The 19,368-nt window shown below is 38.5% G+C and overlaps 1 protein-coding gene across 5 annotated transcripts in view; it reads left to right on the top strand.

Annotated features, from left to right (window-relative positions):
- Positions 1–19,368, top strand: part of Fmn1 (formin 1) — a 361,689-nt gene that overhangs the window by 309,166 nt on the left and 33,155 nt on the right. The gene's annotated exons all lie outside the window — the stretch shown is intronic.

A 19,368-nucleotide genomic window follows, 5' to 3' on the forward strand; every position in this document is an offset into this window, starting at 1 on the left:
AGTATATCTTGAATACAAAATCAGTGAGCTCCTAATCTCAGCCATTCATTCCTCATAGATAGACAAGCGCCTAGTTTAAAGAGCTTCCAAACTCCCAGAAAGACCCATTCCTAAATTGACTGTACAATAGAGCTTGCTACAGCACAGAGACTAAGGGAAGAAATTTATAGGATCCGTTTCTGAAAGCCTGTCGTTTGTCACTACTGTGCAGGGTACACCTTGTGTTGTCATCAACAAAAGAGATAAGCTTATATAATTACCAAAGGAAACACCAATAATTGACCTATTATATAATTACAGTCTGGAAAGTTCAGGTTTGATAAGGGCCAGGGTTGTAAGAAACTTCCCTTCAGTTATGGTCAAGGGATTATGCATTTGTAGGAAGAGTAGAAGAGAAACATACCAAGCAGAAGGAATATCTTGGGTGGCATCCTTGAAATGTGTAAGGAATTGAACTAGATGATTACAAATAGAACTAGAGTAAGCTGTCCATCTCAGGGTCCTAAGGGTCATGAGAAGGAAATTATATTAATTCAATATCCACTGAGAGACTTTAGAAAACTGGCATATTTGTATCTGTTTTCAAAGGTTATTTTATTATTATTATTATTATTATTATTATTTAGTTTTTTGAGACAGGTTTTCTCTGCATGACAGCTGTAGCTGTGCTGGAACTACCTCTGTAGACCAGTCTGGCCTCAAACTCACAAAGATCCTGCCTCTGCCTCCCACATGCTGGGATTAAAGGTGTGTGCCACCACTGCCCTGCTCAAAGATTATTCTGATTACATTGTAAAAAACTGATGGAAGGAAAGAAGTATTTCAGACGGATGTTACTGAAATGACTGGAAGATGAGTACCTACAACATTAGTAGTGGAGATTAATATGGAAAGGTGGAGTTAAATTGAAGACCTCTTTTTGAAGTAGAAGAAACTTGAAATTAGACTTAAATGTAAGAGGTGAAAGCAACAGGAAGAAACAGAAAGAGTTCCTGTGTTTTGACCAGCTTCATGAATGATAATTTACTAAAAGGAGGAATGCTGAATGAAATAGATTTGTGTTATGATTTGGGGATTCAGGGTTACATGAATTCTTGGAATTCACACTAAGGACAGGAGAAAAACAAATCTCACATGGAGACTGTAGCTTGAAGTTAGTAGTTTGGGATTTATTGGCAGACAATAAATGATAGTTATGAGTATTGCCAATTAGAGAAAAACAGAGGAGAGGAGTCACGAGAGGGGCTGGGTCTGAATATACCCAGAGCACTAGAGGAAGAGGGGCCAGTGAAACAGTTGGAGAAAGCAATGAGAGTCGTTCAAAGAATTCAATGTTGAGCATAAACCTCTCCAGCTTGCCACAGATAAATACTTTACTGTTCATGATAATAAAACAGCAATTCCTGAAAATGTTTGATTAACCACAAATCATTACATATATATGCATATATATGTGTACCATAAAAGAAATTTGACCCAACATGCAGGAGTTCCTATTTACATCCTTTATTACTTTAATGGCTGTATGAAGGAAAAATTTTAAACCACATAGAAAAACATACTTGCCTAGTAAAATATCTCAAATTTGTGTAGAGATTTATCCAACTACTAAGAATCTTACCCAGTGCAAGTCACCACTTGGATCCATAACCTATCCAAGGAAAAGAAGAGTTTTAAATTTACTATTTTTAATTTTGTGCTGGTGTATCTGCATATATATATATGGAGGCCAGAGGAGTGCAAACTGTTGTAGCTGGAATTACAAACAGTTACGAGCCTCCAGTCCTCTGGGAGATCAAGTACTCTAAACTACTGAGCCATCTCTCCAGTCCCTGGTCAAAGATGTTTTTAAGTGCACATTTTACCACCAGTCTGGCTTATTCCTACCTCCAGCCCTCCCATTGTGGTACCACAGATGCAGACATTAGGAATGTGCTGCTATCCCCAAGTCCTTTTGCAGACTCATTATGGCTTTCAGAATTTTAAAGTCCTATTTTTCCACAGATGCCATTTTATAGAACTCTACAGAGATAGCAGGTGGAGTCTAGCAGAAATATGCGCTCCATTGTGGCTACCACTGCTTTTAGTATAAGATGTTAGAGCTCCACACCTTGTTTCTTCACCCTTATGAGTTGAAAGAAACAGTCTGTGCAGATCATACTGAATAGGAAAGTCACCCATAAGGCATTCTGTTCTATCTCTGTCACTACAATTAAGTTGAAATAGTGTTTGGGGGGGGGACTTTATTTCAGTATCAATGTCTTTTAAGTGGGTATTTTTAATAGTTAGTTATGACCACATTGCTATATCATTATGACAATTACAGTTTTACTTTTTATTCTCATTTAAAATGTAAAAGAAAGATCTCAAAGCATGCGTGCACTAGTATGTTATCAAAGAACCTGTTAGGGAAGAAATGTGAAACCTTTGAGTTTTAAAATGTCAGCAATTGTTTGGGAATGACATTTGGAGACATTTTCTCATTCTATAATACAGCACCTTTGGATATACATTTGAGTGGAAGACAACAGCAGAGAGTTTCTCTCTGCAGACAGGACTACAGAAAGGAGTCTTGCATGAGAGAAATGAACAGGACCATTTGTGCCTAATGACTTCAGTGCAGGAGGGCCTCCTCTCTGTGAAACTATCTGTCTTACCTTGACTCTCCAAAGCAACTGGAACACAAACTGCAACTTAATGTGCTACCCTTGTACTCACTGGTGAAACTTAATCACAGAGGTTGGTTCACCACCTAGAATCAACAAGTGGGAAAACCAGCATATACAACAAGCAGAACTAGGGCCCAATAAAACACGCTTGTAGAAAGAGCACATCAGAACATTATATTTTCTCATCCTGGAAAATTACAAGTGGCAGTTACCTCTTATAATTTACAGGAGGCATTAAAAAAAGAAAAGGAAATTTTGGTTGATGATTATTTTAAAGTATATACCCTGAACAGTTAATTAGGCATTATTGGTAATAAGCTAGGGAGCTAGACGATCAGGTCAATGAATTCTAGTACATAGCATAAAGAGAAAAACTGATGGAAAGTATGGAGAAGGACTGATTCATAGATTGAATCACATGGCCGTTAAACACGGGTTGTCTTAGTTTGGTTTATTAATCACCACGACCAAAAGCAACTTGGGGAGAAAAGGGTTTATTTCAGCTTACTATACTCTTCATGGTCCAGCATGGAAGGAAGTCAGGACAGTAGCTCAAGTTAGGAAACTAGAGTCAGGAAATGAAGCAGAGACGATGAAGAATGCCGTTTCCTAGATTGCTCCTCAAGCCTTGCTCAGCTTGCTTTCTTATGCTACTCAGAACCACCTGCCAGGGTTGCACTGCCCACAGTGGCTGGGACCCTTCCACATCAGTTATCAGGCAGTAAAATGAACCACAGTCTTGCCTGCAGTTCTCAGTCGAGATCCCCTCTTCCCTAATGACTCTAGCTTGTGTCAAGTGGACATAAAACTAGCCAGTACACAAGTCAACAGAAGAGAGAAATGAAGAAAGGTGCTGCATTCTTATAGAACCAACCCAACCAAGACAAATGAAAGATAAACATACAAGTACATTCCTTTAATATTTCATAATGAACTTTTAGGAGCCAAGATTTTTAGGGGAGAAAATCTGAGAGCTATACAATGAACTTAGCAACAGCAGCAATAACACACAATACAAGGACAAATGGAATAATGCATTAAAAAATTCTGAGGAAAGAATTTAAACCTGGAGTTCTTACTTACCCAAATCATTGTTAAAATGAATGAGGATAGCACATTCTCTTGAGAAACAGAGTTCAAGGTTACTACTCATGCACCTTCTCTTGGGTTTATGCTTCCTCAAAAGGAAAATGAATACAGGAAAATATCAATGGACAAACAATAAAATGAACAAATAAATTAATAAAATAGTGTTCTAAGTATTAGTAAGTATTAATGCTGAAGCATTTTTTGATACTCTAAGTAGACTTACAGATGACATCAACTGGAATGTGGAATGACACATGACCACTGAATTTTGTAGGAAATACAATGGAAAATCAGACCATTCTTCATTACAAAGTAGTGTTGGTATTTAATTACCCTAGATACTTTGAGGATGACAGTTGCTGTGGGTATTAGGAATTAAAAGTTTCATTATCCAAAAAGTTAGCATTTATTTTATTGAAACCAGTAAAAATAAGGAAAGACAATTTGGTGCATCCAACAGAGGCTAACAGAAAAAAGAAATAGCTAGAAAGCTTGGTAAATAGAATTGGGGAAATAAATATGGCTAGGATAAAGCCAAATTCCTACAAGTCAGATAAACATGAATTTGTCAGTTTAACCAAGACAGCTGAATACTCTAAACAAAATGACAGAAATGGCACATTAATGCAGGAGAGGGGCTAAGACAGAAGGAACATTGTTGATACTTTTTAACTTTCAGTGAGTTTGTTCTTTGACAATTCTAACTGTGTATAACATATATTCTGATTATTATAACCCCTTTATTCTCCTTCCCACCTTCCTCTCTACAAGTCCCCTTCTCAAATTCATGACATTTTGTGGTTGTTTTGTTTTGAGGTCCACTGAGCTTAGCTAGGATTATCTCTGTGGATGTAGGTTTTGGACTAACCTTTGGAAGCTAGTGGACTGCTCAGTGGGTACACAATTGAATATAGTGGCCGTTCCTCCACCAGAATTTATCAGTAGCCAATAGTGTATACGGAAGTACTAGGACCCAGTGGAATTCTTCTGGATTCATGGTTGACTACTGATAAATCTTACATTGGCACATTGCAGACAGATATGGCTGCTGTGGAATCCTGAGTTTGTTGGCTGTGCCATTATTGATACTCTTGGGTGATATCATTGATATTTGAACATCAATATTCATATTTCAATAGAAGAGGGGTTACTGGGGTTGCTGCCTGACTTGGTTGTAAATGATTAATGAATGACCTAAATGAAAAAGATAAGACAAAACAAAAAGTAAGTATATAAGAAAATTTGGATCACCTTTATAATCCAGGTATAATACAAATATCACTTCAAAGTAATTTAAAAGGCAAAAACATGGGGTATTTAATTAGCTCAAGATTAAGTATGCATAATTACATATACACAATCAAGGTGATCAGCAAATTCAGAAGATGGGAAAAGCTTAAGAAGAATTATATTCTACCTAGATAATCAGGGATTTGTGACAACCCTTTTGAAAATCAAAAATGTTTCATAACAAGTTATTGGACCTTAGGAGTATAAAATGATTCTGTAACCATGAAAGACTCTTAACAGCCCTAAATAAATTTAAAATGTGTGTTCATGGCTAGCAAGCAAGTCTACTCTTGAGTGTCTGGGGAAACTTACAGTTTAGCACCAAGGATGCTTAGAAGTTCAAGAAGAGTTTGACACCCTGTTTAGTTAGTGGTGCTTAGCAAATGCGGTGCATGAGGCAATGAGAAGGGGCTTTATTTGTTAATGGTTGTATTTTTATAAAGAGATCATATATTACCTGAGTTATTAAAATTAATTTGGGAGGCCTGAGTAATTGGTAAAGTGCTTGCTGCACACACATGGGGACCTGATTTCAATCCCTAGCTCACAATTAGAAGTTAGGCATAGTGGTTTCGCCTGTAACCCCAGCACTAGGGATGCATAGGCATCCAGTCTAAACAAAATGGATGAAATCTGGGTTCATGGAGAGACCCTGCCTCAAAAACACGATGAAAAATGATCAAGGAAGATACCCATTGTCAAGTGTGTGCATGCATTCATGCATAATGTTCACACACATATACATATACACACACAAGCAATTTTTAAAATATTTTTAAGAGTGATAAGTTTTAGGATTTTTGTTTGTTTTGTTTTTTGCAGACCTCATAACTGAGGGCTCTCTCTTTGTAGTTAAATGGAAAGTCTCCTGTTTGTTGATAGGCGGCTCCAATTTGCCACCAGTCTTTATGCAGTCAGGGGCCTTAATGACTGTCCACTTGTTCCAATAGGGAGAGTTTTAGATGAAGATGAAGTTTGCATCCACCCTTCACATGGGCTTGATGGATTTCATTTGGAAGTTTCCTGTGTTTATCTTTAGGCATATCAATTTTAAATGTTTAAATGTCTTCTAATTGTTTTTAACTCAACAGGGATTTATTCACAGGAATACTTGTAAATAGAGGGGAGAAAAAAAACAGAAAAGCCAAACAAATGAAGAAGGTCCAAACCATCTCTCACTCTGTAGCTTTTAACTTGTACACTGTGTGCATATATTAAGGCACAAAGAGCCATCACAGTGGGCCAATACAGTGTAGAAACCCTGTATTACATCCATTAACTTAAAACTACCACTAAGATCATGAATTCAGCAACAACAAAAACAAAAGCTTAGAAACAATATGTTGACTGGGAATAAACATGTTCCAACTTCTACAATTGTCTTTATGTGCCAGATGACACTTATGCAGCCTTTTACAAGTCTTTGACCATGTAATTTGAAATTTTGATAAAGTCACTGGTAGTTTTTGTTGAACTATTCTGTGGTTGGACTTACTGGTTAGTCCGCCATTCAGGACGTCAAATATTAAGTACATCGAGAGCAGATTTGCCTCCCTGGCCTCCTTCAGGTATACAGAAAATAGTAGGCTGTGCACTGATGTTTTCAACTTCACTATATGAATGGTATTTAACAAACCACAAAGTAATTGCCAATAATAACATCATTGTTTCATGGAGCAGTTATGCACGGCTCCGAGTCATCATTTTTCCTCCTCAAAATAAGTAGATTGTTTTGTTTTGTTTTTGTTTTATTAATCGTTTGTTCTTTCTTTCAAAGTGAGGTCTAAATTCCCTACTTTGGCCTTTTTTTCTGCTTTGGATTATTTTTTCGATCTGTCATTATGTTTCTTTAAGAAACGTATTTTAAAAAAAAAATTTAAGGGAAGGAACAAAGCTAGCAAAGAAACAGATGTGTCCCATATAAAATATGCAATAAATCTTGTCCCACAAATTCTTTGCTCTGAACTTCTGACAGAAACTGTCAAATATCCACTTTAATTCAGGTATAAAATGTTCACTCCGTGCCATGGCGCCAACTGCCATATGCCAGAATAAAGTTAGTGACCCGCCATAAAAACAGCAGCATAAGCACCTTTGAAACCCTACGAGTCATCGTGGGTGAGAACGACCCATATAAATCCATGGGGAATTAATCTGGGCTTTGCTACTATCCTGCTGCGCATTTACAATGAGCTCCTACTCCGGCACAGCAGCAGTAGTAATACTTTTTAAAGGGAGAAAGAAAATAAGGAGAGCAGTGTGTCCCCTTAATGAGCCTGTGCGGGGGAGGGGCTGCCAGATCCGAGGCAGCAGCTTCTCCTCCCCTCCTCCCCCAGCTCTGGAATCCCTTGAAGAGGTGGGCCCCAGCCAGGGTTGAACATGTGGGGTTCCCCTCAGCTCGCCCAGCCTGGCTCAGCAGATCACGTGAAACCAATCTCCCCCAAGCGCAATCATAGAAATAACTTCAGCTTCATAAATCATCCTTATCATCCATCCTGCAGAAGGAGGCGACGGTGTGGGTTTTCTCCAGAAAAATATTTCAGGCCTATGATTTCACGTGCTATTCCTAAACCACCACCACCATCACCTTTTTTTTTTTTTTTTTTTTTCTGAAATCACCTTCATGGCGGTTGCTCAGTTACCTCCAGGAAAACAATACAGAGAAACCCTGTCTCGTAAAAACCAAAAAAAAAAAAAAAAAAGGTAGTCGGAGCTTCATCAGTCTACCTAAAGCAACTCTTCATGTCTCAGAGTTTGAGAGAGCCCCATTCCCAAAGGGTGAGGCAGGGGGATTGTCCTACTCCCAGGGGCCTCACAATCCATTCTCTCTCACAATCTCTCTCTCTCCATCTCTGTCTGTCTATGTCTCTCTCTCTCTCTCTCCTCCCATTAAAGGATATTTTCTTTGCTCTACATTTTCCAGATTTCAAATAATTAAGCAAAAAAAAAATAGCTTACTTTGTGGGATTAAACCCTATTTTAGCACTTGTAGACATCCAAAACATTTTTGTCTACTACACAGAAATTATGAGACTAAGGGCAAAGGAGTGGATTATTTCCAAACTAAATCCAAGCATCAATCTGAATTCAGTGTAGTTGATAATATTTTAATAATCCTGCCTAAACATTTCTCCAATAAGGTCTCATTGAGAAATACTTCCAGAAAATTGTTTTGATATGCTATCTCATAAGTTTCTGAAACATTATTTTATTTGAATAGGTTCCCATAGCCAATTTGAATAAAAAAGAAATCTTCTCCAACTATTTTTCAATAATGTTAAACTTAAATATAAAGTATTCATTTAAAAGTTGACCTTAGCATATTAGGAGAAAAAACATTATGGAGTTAATATGATTTCATACATATGAACAATCACCAATAGTAACTTATAGATAATTGCATTCATGAACCTGGGTTAATATCATTAGAGGCCACTACTTCAAGAATGCTCCTGTGCTATTTTTATTCTCATGATTAATATTCAAATGTTCTATAATGAAGACTTCTTATTGTAAAATCTGAAGAAGAAAAAAAGATTGCCTAAAAAAAAAAATACCACTTTAGCTTTCATTCTTATTGGATCCATTTTCAAAACATTACCATAACCCAGTTTTTATCCATTGCTGCATAGGTTTTTCTCACCAAAGCATTCTTTGAGAGTGGATGGTGTTGTCTGAATTTGACTCTGAAGGCCTGTCGAGTGGGGTTAAGCTCACCTTCAGTGCTTTCCCACCAGCATTTATAAACAGTGTAACCACCTTTTACACTGAGCTCCGTTTCTTTGTTTCCTTTTACTGGCTCCAGTTGTGATCATCTGCACAAATATGCCATCTGTGTGTTTTCTGCTGACAGAACAAATCAAATGTGCTTGGGTATAAAAAATGGCTCCCATAGTATTTTGGGGATGAAACCCAATTTCCCCAGTATTTTCTTTTAAAGGAAACGCTGCCTAAACAACCTCTGGTCACCTGCTTTACTCTTGGATATGAGAAACATCACAAGTATGGAAGTTGTATTTTTCTAGCTTATCCTTGCTAGTAAGCCCATTACAATCCCTAATACAACAAATCCTTGTTCAAATGCAAAGTGGATTAGAGGATATTTTGATCTGGAAGCAAAAGTTTGGGTCAGGGAAGTTGGGCTGTTTCATTAAGAGTTTCTGTGGACCCTTGAATTTGGATTCCTAGGGAGGCCTTGAATTGGATAGAGAGCTCTGTTAAAAGACTGGATATGGCTAGAATAGGCTTGTCTATGTGGTTACTTGCAGGGGATGTTGTCAGTGCTAAACAATTGTACCCTAGAAGGAGTGCTTCTATTATTTAACAAGATGCTTAAAGCAACGAAGATAGCAAAGGTTTAGTGTGAATGAATCTAAATGAAAAAGAAATATCCTTTGGAAGGGAGTAGATGCCCTGTTAGATTTTTCCTCTCTTGGTTTTTGATTAGTAATGATCAGTCTTGAGTTATTAAAACTTCTTATTATGTATAGCACCTTTTTAATAATATATTCAACTCTTTATAACACAATGAAAGCCATCGTTTTGAGAATGGGAAGGAAGATCAAGCCCCCAGGGTCTAATGCATTCAGGCAAGCACTTTACCACTGAGCTATATCCCCAGCTAGAAATCATTCTTTATATTGGATACATGACTGGACAATTCATAAAAATATGTAGAATGTTTGCTTTATAGAGACAGTATGAATTCACTTCCATGTGTATATGTAATATAAATAAAAGGGTTCAATGTGGGTAACTATCCACTTAAATTTAACTTGCGCAAATTCTCATTTTTCAGTTATAACTTATTTTTCTGTTCAATTCTATAAAGATATGACAGTTTTGTGACTTTTCTAGCCAAGAACTATGAAAAGTAACTGTGATATGGTAAAGATAGACAGGCAGCAGAAAACAGATTCTTTTTGTTCAAATGAGTTTTGTGACTTCAGAGAGATTACTCCCTTTTGGGTACACTCTGCATCCAAACATTATCTTTTGTTTGTGTTTTTTTTAAACTATATTACATGACATTGATTCATTAAAAAGCAACCAAAAAGCCATTTTAACAAGAAAGGAGGGGTAGCAATCCTAACAATTTGGCTTCTTAATTCCTTCTGATTTTTAAATAGATAGAATATTTATATGATCATGCGCCATTTCTGTGACACACATTTTAATTCCTTAACCATAACCTATCTACTATTTAGCATTCTTTTGTTCCTTTATAATCATTCCATAGCATTTCTCATGGTATTCTTTGCAAGCATGATTTGGGGGTTTGTGGATCTAATACTAAGTGTGTCAAATCTTGGGGAGTTACTCTAGGGATGCACATGTTACTAAAGAGGTAACCAGGATGATTAATTATTCAAACAAGCATCACTGGAGTCCAAGAAATGTTGGACAAGCAAATGTTACATATAGCAAAGAACGGGTGCCACAAATCATAGTAACTGGCATTTGCTGGATGAATGTGCTAAGCCAGGTGCAATGTCCAAGCACTTTGCCAATGTCTCCTAATTATTTTGACAACTGCCTAAGGTAGTTTTCATTGTTCCGTTAAAAAAAAAAAAAAACTATGTATTACCAAGTTAAATGCTTCTCCAAAGTCAAAAGTTAGAAAGTCAAGGAACAATTTGACGTTTTACCTCCACCACTGTCCACAGTATAGAAATTACTTTATATCCAGGTTTAAATGAACTGCTTAAATCCTTTAGCTGTGTACCTGACACATCTTAGCATTCAGTGAGTTCTCAGAATAATCACCTCAAAACTGATTATCCTGATTCATTACATCAGTCATCGGATTGACCCTCCTCGGATATCACTGGATGGAAGGGGATATAGAGCAGGACACCATTTATAACTGAAAAATCTAATAGGTATTTGTTTAATTTCCTACCATTGACTTAATTCACTTTTGAACCATAGCATGAGGATTGACACTAGGTCATTTCTTAGGATTCTTGTAGCGCCAAAGTTCTCTAATGTGAGATTTTATTTTATCTAGTGTGAAAATAGACAAGTTAAGATATGAAGAATCAGAGCTGGGGAGATGGACCCGTGGGTAACTTATTGTGTAAGCATAAGAACCTGAGTTCAAATCCCTAGGGCTCATGGAAAGTCAGGCTGTGCACATCTGTAATCCCAGCACTCCTATAGCAAGAGAAGCAGCTTGCTAGTGGACCAGCTAACCTGGTATATACAGCAGGGATCAACGAAGACCCGTTTCCAGGTGGAAGATAATGACCCACATCTAAGGTTGTCCTCTAAACATGCAGGCTATGACACACAAATGCACACACATCTATACACATATTTTAAAAGATCTAAACTTTTTTTAAAAAGTTATGAAGAGTTAAGTAGTCGCCCTAATAATATGAATAGTTATCGAAGCAGCTATGAAATACCCAAAGAATCCAAACAGAATTTTTTCCCAATTTACTCATGAGCTAATTGCTCCGTGTCAAGTGCTAGAGCGCTTCGAGATTCAAAGACAAATGAGATAGTCCCTCTTGAAAAGGGCTCCATTAAATCAGAGAGAAAGCAGATACGTAGCCTCTTCCCACTGTACTCACAAACCTGGTACAGGTTTCATCTACCGGCTGCTCCGTAGTCATTCTTCCAAATGCATGGCGTAGCCCATTACTGATTGCTAAACACTACATTTACATTCTCAGATGTAAGCATGCTAGTAGAAGGTTGAAAGCAAAACACACAGATTATTTCTACAGGCCGTGACTTCCAGAAGTGAGACACATTTGCATGGGTCTATTCCAAGGCAGGAGAGAGTTGTTTGAGGAAAAGACTGTCTCCTGGTAGAACTGTATCTACAGCTTGTCACTGAAAGTCTATTGAGAACCTCCTTCGTTTTTAAATTTCACAGAGACTTTTTGGTCCAACAAGATGGGAATAGGACTCTCAAAAATTGAGTTTCTCCCTGAAAGATGTGGGCATAGACTTCAGTATCCCACAGAATTCCTATAAATGTTCCAGAAAGTCTGATTCATCGCATTAGAAATGGAATGACTGGGATACAGGGCAGGGAGTACAAGGAAAAACGATTCATGTGAATTATTCTCGAAGTAAGAAAGCAAAACTTATAAATATGAATATTGAGAAGTATCAGTAAAGTATATGAGAAAACTTTTAACAAAAAGTATGTCACTTAATTAATATTAATCAGTAAAGGTATGTATTGGCCTGATCTGAGGAGGCCTAGCACGCAGAGATTCAAGAGCTGCCTGAGAACTCAACCACCTGCCTCCCATTAGTGTTAATTAGCCTCTCTCACCGGAGCATTCTAAAATTTTACCCCTACGGTCTGTTTTAAAGCATCAAGAGTCAGGAAATTCAGAGTGAAAGCTGAAATTCCAACTTGGAGCTCTCTCTCTGATATATGTTCTCCTATGGAAAATGTGTGGCCCAGTGCAGGTCCTTGATACCATCTAGATACCATGTGAGAATTGTGATGAAAAAACAAAGCCCCTTGGGAAACAGAAGGGACATTGGATAATGTACTATGTTATGAGTCAAAACCCTAGATCCCAGCTTAGATATCCAATGACAGAATGGATAAAGGAAATGTAGCATATATACACATATTTACTATTTTTCCATCACAGGAAAATGAAGTTATGATGGCTAACTCCTTTTATCTGTATTTCTTTGCTTTGTGACCTGAGAGCCCTCTTCAAAAGGTGTCAATTACACCGCTTTTTCCTCGTTCTTTTTGCCACAAACCTTGGTTTTCTAGTGAAGGGTGACATTGACATCAAACTACATCCCTCTGGGAGCCTTGGCATCATGCCATCATACATATGCCTCCCACGACTTTACACAGAGCACGTTGGTCACCTTTACAATGAAGCCCCTATGTACTGGCAAATGAAAGCCCTGTGACAAACCAAAACTAACCAGAATTAGCCACAACTAGGAAATCGTAAGATAGGAAGACAAGAGAAGATACTACCTTTCAGGGGCAAACATACTGAGAGCGCCAGGCATGGTAAGGTATACTCCTTTGATCCTAGAACTTGTGCGGGCAAAGGCAGACAGATATGTGTGAGTTTGAGGTCAGTGTGGTTTCATAGGGAGTTCAGGCCAGCCAAAGCTACATAGCAAGACCCTGCCAATAGATAGATGATAGATAGATGGATGGATGGATGGATGGATGGATGGATGGATGGATGGATGGATGGATGGATAGATAAATTTTGGAGAGAGAGGGAAAAGTAAGATGTAAGAGCCCTCCATAACTCAGTGATTCCAGTTGAGTGTGGAAAGGCCAAGGTTTTTTCCATGTTGGCATGTTGCTTTTTCCTGGAAAAGTGCATGAAGAGGTGATTTCCTAAGAAATGAAAAATGACAGGCATGTTCACATCACATGGATGCCTGGTGAACCAGAGCATGCTCCCCTTGTTTCCTCTTTAACATCGCCTCCACCTGTAGTGCTATAATAAAATCAGCTTCTTTACTGTGTGTCCTGTGGGTTTATGCCAACCACACCAGGTCCATAAACCATGGTATATTAAAGTGTAATAGACTGTGTAAAGAATGCTTGGAAGATCTTTCAACCTCTATCCCTTCCCCTCACTTCACATTTTACAACTTCTCTTTGAGTATTCATAAATATGACTTTATTGTGTTTAGAATAGAGTCCTCAGATTCTCTGCACAGTCTTCTTTGCCTACACTCACTATGGGAATGCTTGAGATTAAAAGTCTGCCTTACTGGAGACCAACACTGCCATCTTCCCAAATGCATCTGCTCATTTGTCTCTTTCTGTAACAGTTAGGTAATTTTTGCAATATTTTGTAATTTTTCTTTGTTATTATGTCTGTTATGGTTACTTGTGACCAGGGATCTATTTTCTTTTTTATTTATTTTTAGGTTTTGTTTGGTGTGTGTGTGTGTGTGTGTATACATGTGAGTGTGAGTACCCACAGAGGTCAGAAGAGAGCATCATATCCCCTAGATCTGGAGTTACAGGCAGTTGTGAACCACTGGACCTGGGGAGCTGGGAACTGAACTCTGCAAGAGTATGACTTACTCTGAACTGCTGAGCCATCATTCCAACCCCATTAGTGTTCTTTGGTGTTACTAATGCAATTGTTTTGGATCCCATAAGCTTTGCCTATATAAGACTGAAAATCTACTCCATAAATGTGTGTCTCTGTCTGCTCCACCAACTGGCCATTTCCTCATCTCCTTCTGTTCAGGCTTCTCTCTTCCTCTAGATACAATCAGGCCAGTTAATAACACGCCAGTGGCATCTGGGTGATCAAAAGAAAGGAAGAGTTCCTCACTTCCCAGGTAAACCTAGGAATGATGCAGTTTGATGAAGACATTATGTCAAAGCACAAGATATAAGTTAGAACTTTTGTACCAAATAATTAGCCAATTAGCCAATACAAAGGAAATACTACAAAGGAAATTAAGTGATACTCCAGTGAAAATACAAATATTAGTAACCTAGACAGAAAAATCACACCAGCTGAATCTTCCTTTCTTTGAATGCTGAGGGAGGTGATACGGCTATAGAAGAAAAGTTTAAGGCAAGATTCATCTCTGTGACACAGAAACTAAACTAGCAAATAGTGTTATCAAGGCTACAGCATACTACCCAGAAGCTCTAGCTTAGGGCCACTGAAGAGAGTGGTTACATATAAAACCAGCCAGCCAATGTGGATGAAAAGACTTCATATGAGAAGAAAATGTCCTGGAGGACTTCCATAGCTACAGAGTAGAAGTCAGGCTTGGTTTCAGGACACAAGCTGACTCACCAGGGACTAACGCAGCTGGTGACTTTTTGCTATTTCTCTATTATGAACATCCTAAGACCCTTAAGGATACTAATTCTATTTTGTTTGTGCTCCATAAATGGAACAAGAACGTCTGGCTGACAGCACATCTGTTTTCAACATGGTTTACTGGATATTCTAAGCCCACTGTTGAGACTGCTCAGAAGAAAGGGGTAAAAGATTCCTCTCAAAATGCCATTGCTCAGTGACAAGACATCTGGTGGTCCAGGGGCTCTATTTGAGATGGACAATGAGGTTACAGTTGTTTTTGTCTACAGACATAACAGCTATCCTGCAGCCTATGGATCAAGGAGTATGTTTGACTTTTAAGTCTTGTTTAATAAATTCAATTTGTAATGCTACGCCTGCCACACGTACTGATTTCCTTTGGTGAATATGGGAAAAGTGGATTGAAAAACATTCTAGAAAAGACTCACCATTCTGGATTTATTGAAAAAAGCATTTGTGATTCATGGGAGGGGCTCACAAATCTCAACACTAGCAAGAGTTTGGGGTCAGTGTTTGAATTTGAGAGGTTCTAGTCTTTGTGGGCAATAACTGGAAACGTAGTGCAGACAACAAAAGAACTGAGTCTAAAGATGTGATTGAATTTTTACAATCTCAAGCAACAGATGAGTTGCTTCTTGTGGATAAACAAAGAAAATGGTTTCATAGTCAACTGGTAAAGATGTTTGGTCATTATTGAAATAGCGTCAAAGCACCTGCCTAGGGGTCACACCACATACAGTGGCCTGAGCCCTTCCACGTCACTCATTCGTCAAGAAACTGCCCCACAGATGAGCCCAGTCTAATTAAGGCAATTCTTCAACTGAGGTTCCTCTTCCAAGGTGACTCTAGTTCTTGTCAAGTTGGCAAAGATGGACCAGCATAGCTGTGCATGAGCCTGACACATTTGTAGATGACAATGTCAGATTGCAGTGTCAAAAGCTTAGACATCCCTGGTCATGTAGCCTTGATAAGAAGCTTGGAAGACAGAAGTGATGTTAAGCACAGAAGTGATGTTGGAATTCTGATTCTTTAAACTGCCTTTATTGTTTTAAAAAACCGTGGCTTTATCCCCCAATTTGAAAAATAATTATATTTAACTTCCTGCCAACTTTTTTTTTTTTTTTTGGTTTTTCGAGACAGGGTTTCTCTGTGGCTTTGGAGGCTGTCCTGGAACTCACTTTGTAGACCAGGCTGGCCTCGAACTCACAGAGATCCACCTGCCTCTGCCTCCCAAGTGCTTGGATTAAAGGCGTGCGCCACCAACGCCCGGCTTCCTGCCGACTTTTAAAGAGTGTCTTGTAAACAAGAGCCAGGAACAAGGTGGGGGTGCATATTATCTTCCCATACCTCCTGATGCTATCTGACAGCCCCTCCAAACTTAATCTCCAGGAAGCCTATCCACCCTACCCCCACTAGTAATGCCCCAATTTAAATTGTGATGGAAAAACAAAACTTATAAACACTGACATGACACTGTTGTGACTTTGCCTAGTAGAAGATTAAGTACATTCTATACATAGATCCAAAGATAATAGTTAAAGTTGTAGGCTAAGGAAGATTTTCACAAGGATCGTTATTATCAATATACTATGCCCTGTGTTTTGAACTTAGTACCAGCATAGGAATATCCCAGCTTTGATTGTCTAGACTAATTCAGTAACTCACTCACAGAAGCTCCTTTTGTGTGCCCACAATGTGCCCTACTATCCTGTCAGGTTTAGCTACTTTACTTCCCTAGCTGAAGTGAAACTTCAGTGGAAATGAGGCTTCTCTTCCCAGTAGATCCCGAACACCCAGAATGGCCTCTGACCCGTGGAATCTAAGAACAAACTCACCTAGCTCATGATGCCGATAGCTACTTCAGGCTTGTGTCACTGGTTGCCAAGGAAGCTGTACCCAACTTTCTTCTCTCTGAAATGGGAAAGATGCCATAATAAGACGTTCACCTACCATCTGTTGAGTGGAACAGAGCTTTCCTATCTCCTTGTCATTTCCCATTCACCTGCCCACACCAGGACTCCAGTACTGAGAAATGAGGGATCAAATTTGAGAAAACTGGGATTCTTACACTGGGTCTGAAATTACTTTATGTGTTAATGATATTAGAATTTTAGTTTCTGAGTCCATGAATCCAGTCTTTAAACATTTTCTTTCTAAGGCTTCAATGGAGCATTTGATTACTTAAAATGCGTCAGTGGCACTGCCGGAAATGTCACTCTTTGTGGTAGTGAAATATGTGAGACTAGTCTAGAATCTACACCACAGAGTATCCTTTTCTGTCTGTACAAAGCCCCTTAGCATAAGAAGCATGAAAGCCTTTAGTTGTTAACACTCTCCTTAAAACCCTTTCTCCCAAAGGCTCGGAAATTCTAGGAAATTCTACAGAGTCCATTGCCTCTCAATAGAACCTGCTTTGCATTTCCATGTGTTGTCTCTTTTCAAATCACCATATTCAAAGCAACACTGGAGGTCTTACCTGCTGGTTTATTCAGTTTGGATGTACTGATTCTTGCCACTAAATTCATATGTAATGACAGCTTGGCTGTAGTTGACTTGCTACATACATGGCCAACTGGAAACTACCCAGTGACAGAACAGCATAGGAATTTTTCCTTCTACTTGGCCATGCATGTAGTTTAAAATCATTTGGCATTAAAAAAAATCATTAGGTTGTTTCACATTTGAGGGAAACTTGGAGCCTGAGAGATTCAGGTTACTTCTCAGCCTCTGATTGGTAAAGAAACAGAGTACTGCATACAAATGTCCATGGGAACTCTTTGGGAGAGTCATATAGCAAAGGAGGATCACAGTGCTAATTAGCTCTCCTAAAATGATGCACTCATCAAAGCCAGACCATTTAATATTGTTGCAAATTTATAACTTGAAATATAATGCATACAGTGATGACATATCACATATCCCAAAATATTTAGCTTACATATATAGTCTAAATATTCAGTTGTTTGCTTAGGGAATCCAATATCTCTCCTTTTAATTACTTTGTGACAAATATATACACTGATGTATATGAACTCTGTTCCACAGTTAGACCTACAGCAGAAAGCAGCAGTGAAGTCACTATTCTCATTGAGCTTACATTATGTGGTATTAAAGGAATGGTCTCGTCTATAGGGTAGATAGAGGCAATGGGTGGGGAAGTGAAGCAAAAGGGAAGAGACCATGAGGGAGGAGAGGAGATGTGGCAATGGATGTTCTCCCTGGTGAGACCAGTCAGGAAGGTGGCATCTGAACTGAGACATAAATGCAGTGAGGGAAACAGCTATGTAAAGTCTGGGCAGGGTACTCCGGGGAAGAGAAACCACAGGGGCAAAGAGTCTCATATGCACGTAATGTGCTCAGACCTCATCCGGCCACACAGAAATGAACATGGGAAAGAAAGGGTGGTGTCTCCAAGGAGCCAGGGCCTCCTAGTGCATTATGAACAGGAGAAGTTATGTCAAGTGTGCTATCAGGGAAGAGGGGTAACTTGAATTGTCATCTCTAAATGAGTGACAAAGAAAATGAGAATGGAGTGTTAATAAATGCTGTCATGTCATGGAGGGAGCATGTGTCATATGCTAAGCCCTGTACCTGCATTACCTCATTTAACCTTGGCAATAATTGCTGTGACTGTTCTTGGAGGACATACGAGGCAATGATTAAGCATTTGGTCATGAGTAACTTGTCCATAGTCACACACAAAGGTAGTAAATGGCAGACCCAAGTTTTATACAGTGCTAATATTGCAAATCTCAATAGAGATCATTACAATTGACACTTTGTTAATTCATTTGAAGTCATCTTAGGTCTCCTATAGATTATGCTGTGGCCCACTTATTTTTTTCTGGGCACTTAAAAAATATGAGGGCTTATTTTAATATATAATAATATCATCTCCAAAGTGGAAAATTTTGTAAAACACCCAGAATGAAATCTCCTTATTAAATAATCCCAGAGCACAGACTCTTCATCTGTAGATTAAGAATTCTATCTCTGTGTCATTCATTTCCATAGTGATCTTGTGTATTTCTTTCCCAATGCATTTACAAAATGTTGATCTGAGTCAAATATCCACATAGGTTTTCCCAGACTGACAACGAACTTGTGACTAGGCAGGAGGCTGTGCAAGGATTCTTGAACTCCAGCAGAGTTGCTGCCGACACAACTGTATTATGTCTGAGAGTGAGAGAGAACACAAAGGGCGTATGGTAAAGATCATGGGGAGGTCAGCCGTAGCTCAAGCAACCACATCTAGCAGAACTTTTCCAATTTATGTATTTTTCCAGGTATAATTATTATCATTCCCTTTCACTCCCAAGGGTGTTCCAGACAAAACAGCTATTTGACTGTGGCTAGCTAAAGCCATGCTCAAGAAGGCAATGTCTTTGAATATGATCTCTAGGCATGTGACTCGAATTCCTATAATAATGAATGGGTGTGATCAAAGCTATATGATTACACAAGGGATATTATGTAAGAAAATAGTTTAATCGTAATTCTTTCTCTCC

Source organism: Mesocricetus auratus, unplaced genomic scaffold, assembly GCF_017639785.1.
Source record: "Mesocricetus auratus isolate SY011 unplaced genomic scaffold, BCM_Maur_2.0 Super-Scaffold_100004, whole genome shotgun sequence".
NCBI lineage: Eukaryota > Metazoa > Chordata > Mammalia > Rodentia > Cricetidae > Mesocricetus > Mesocricetus auratus.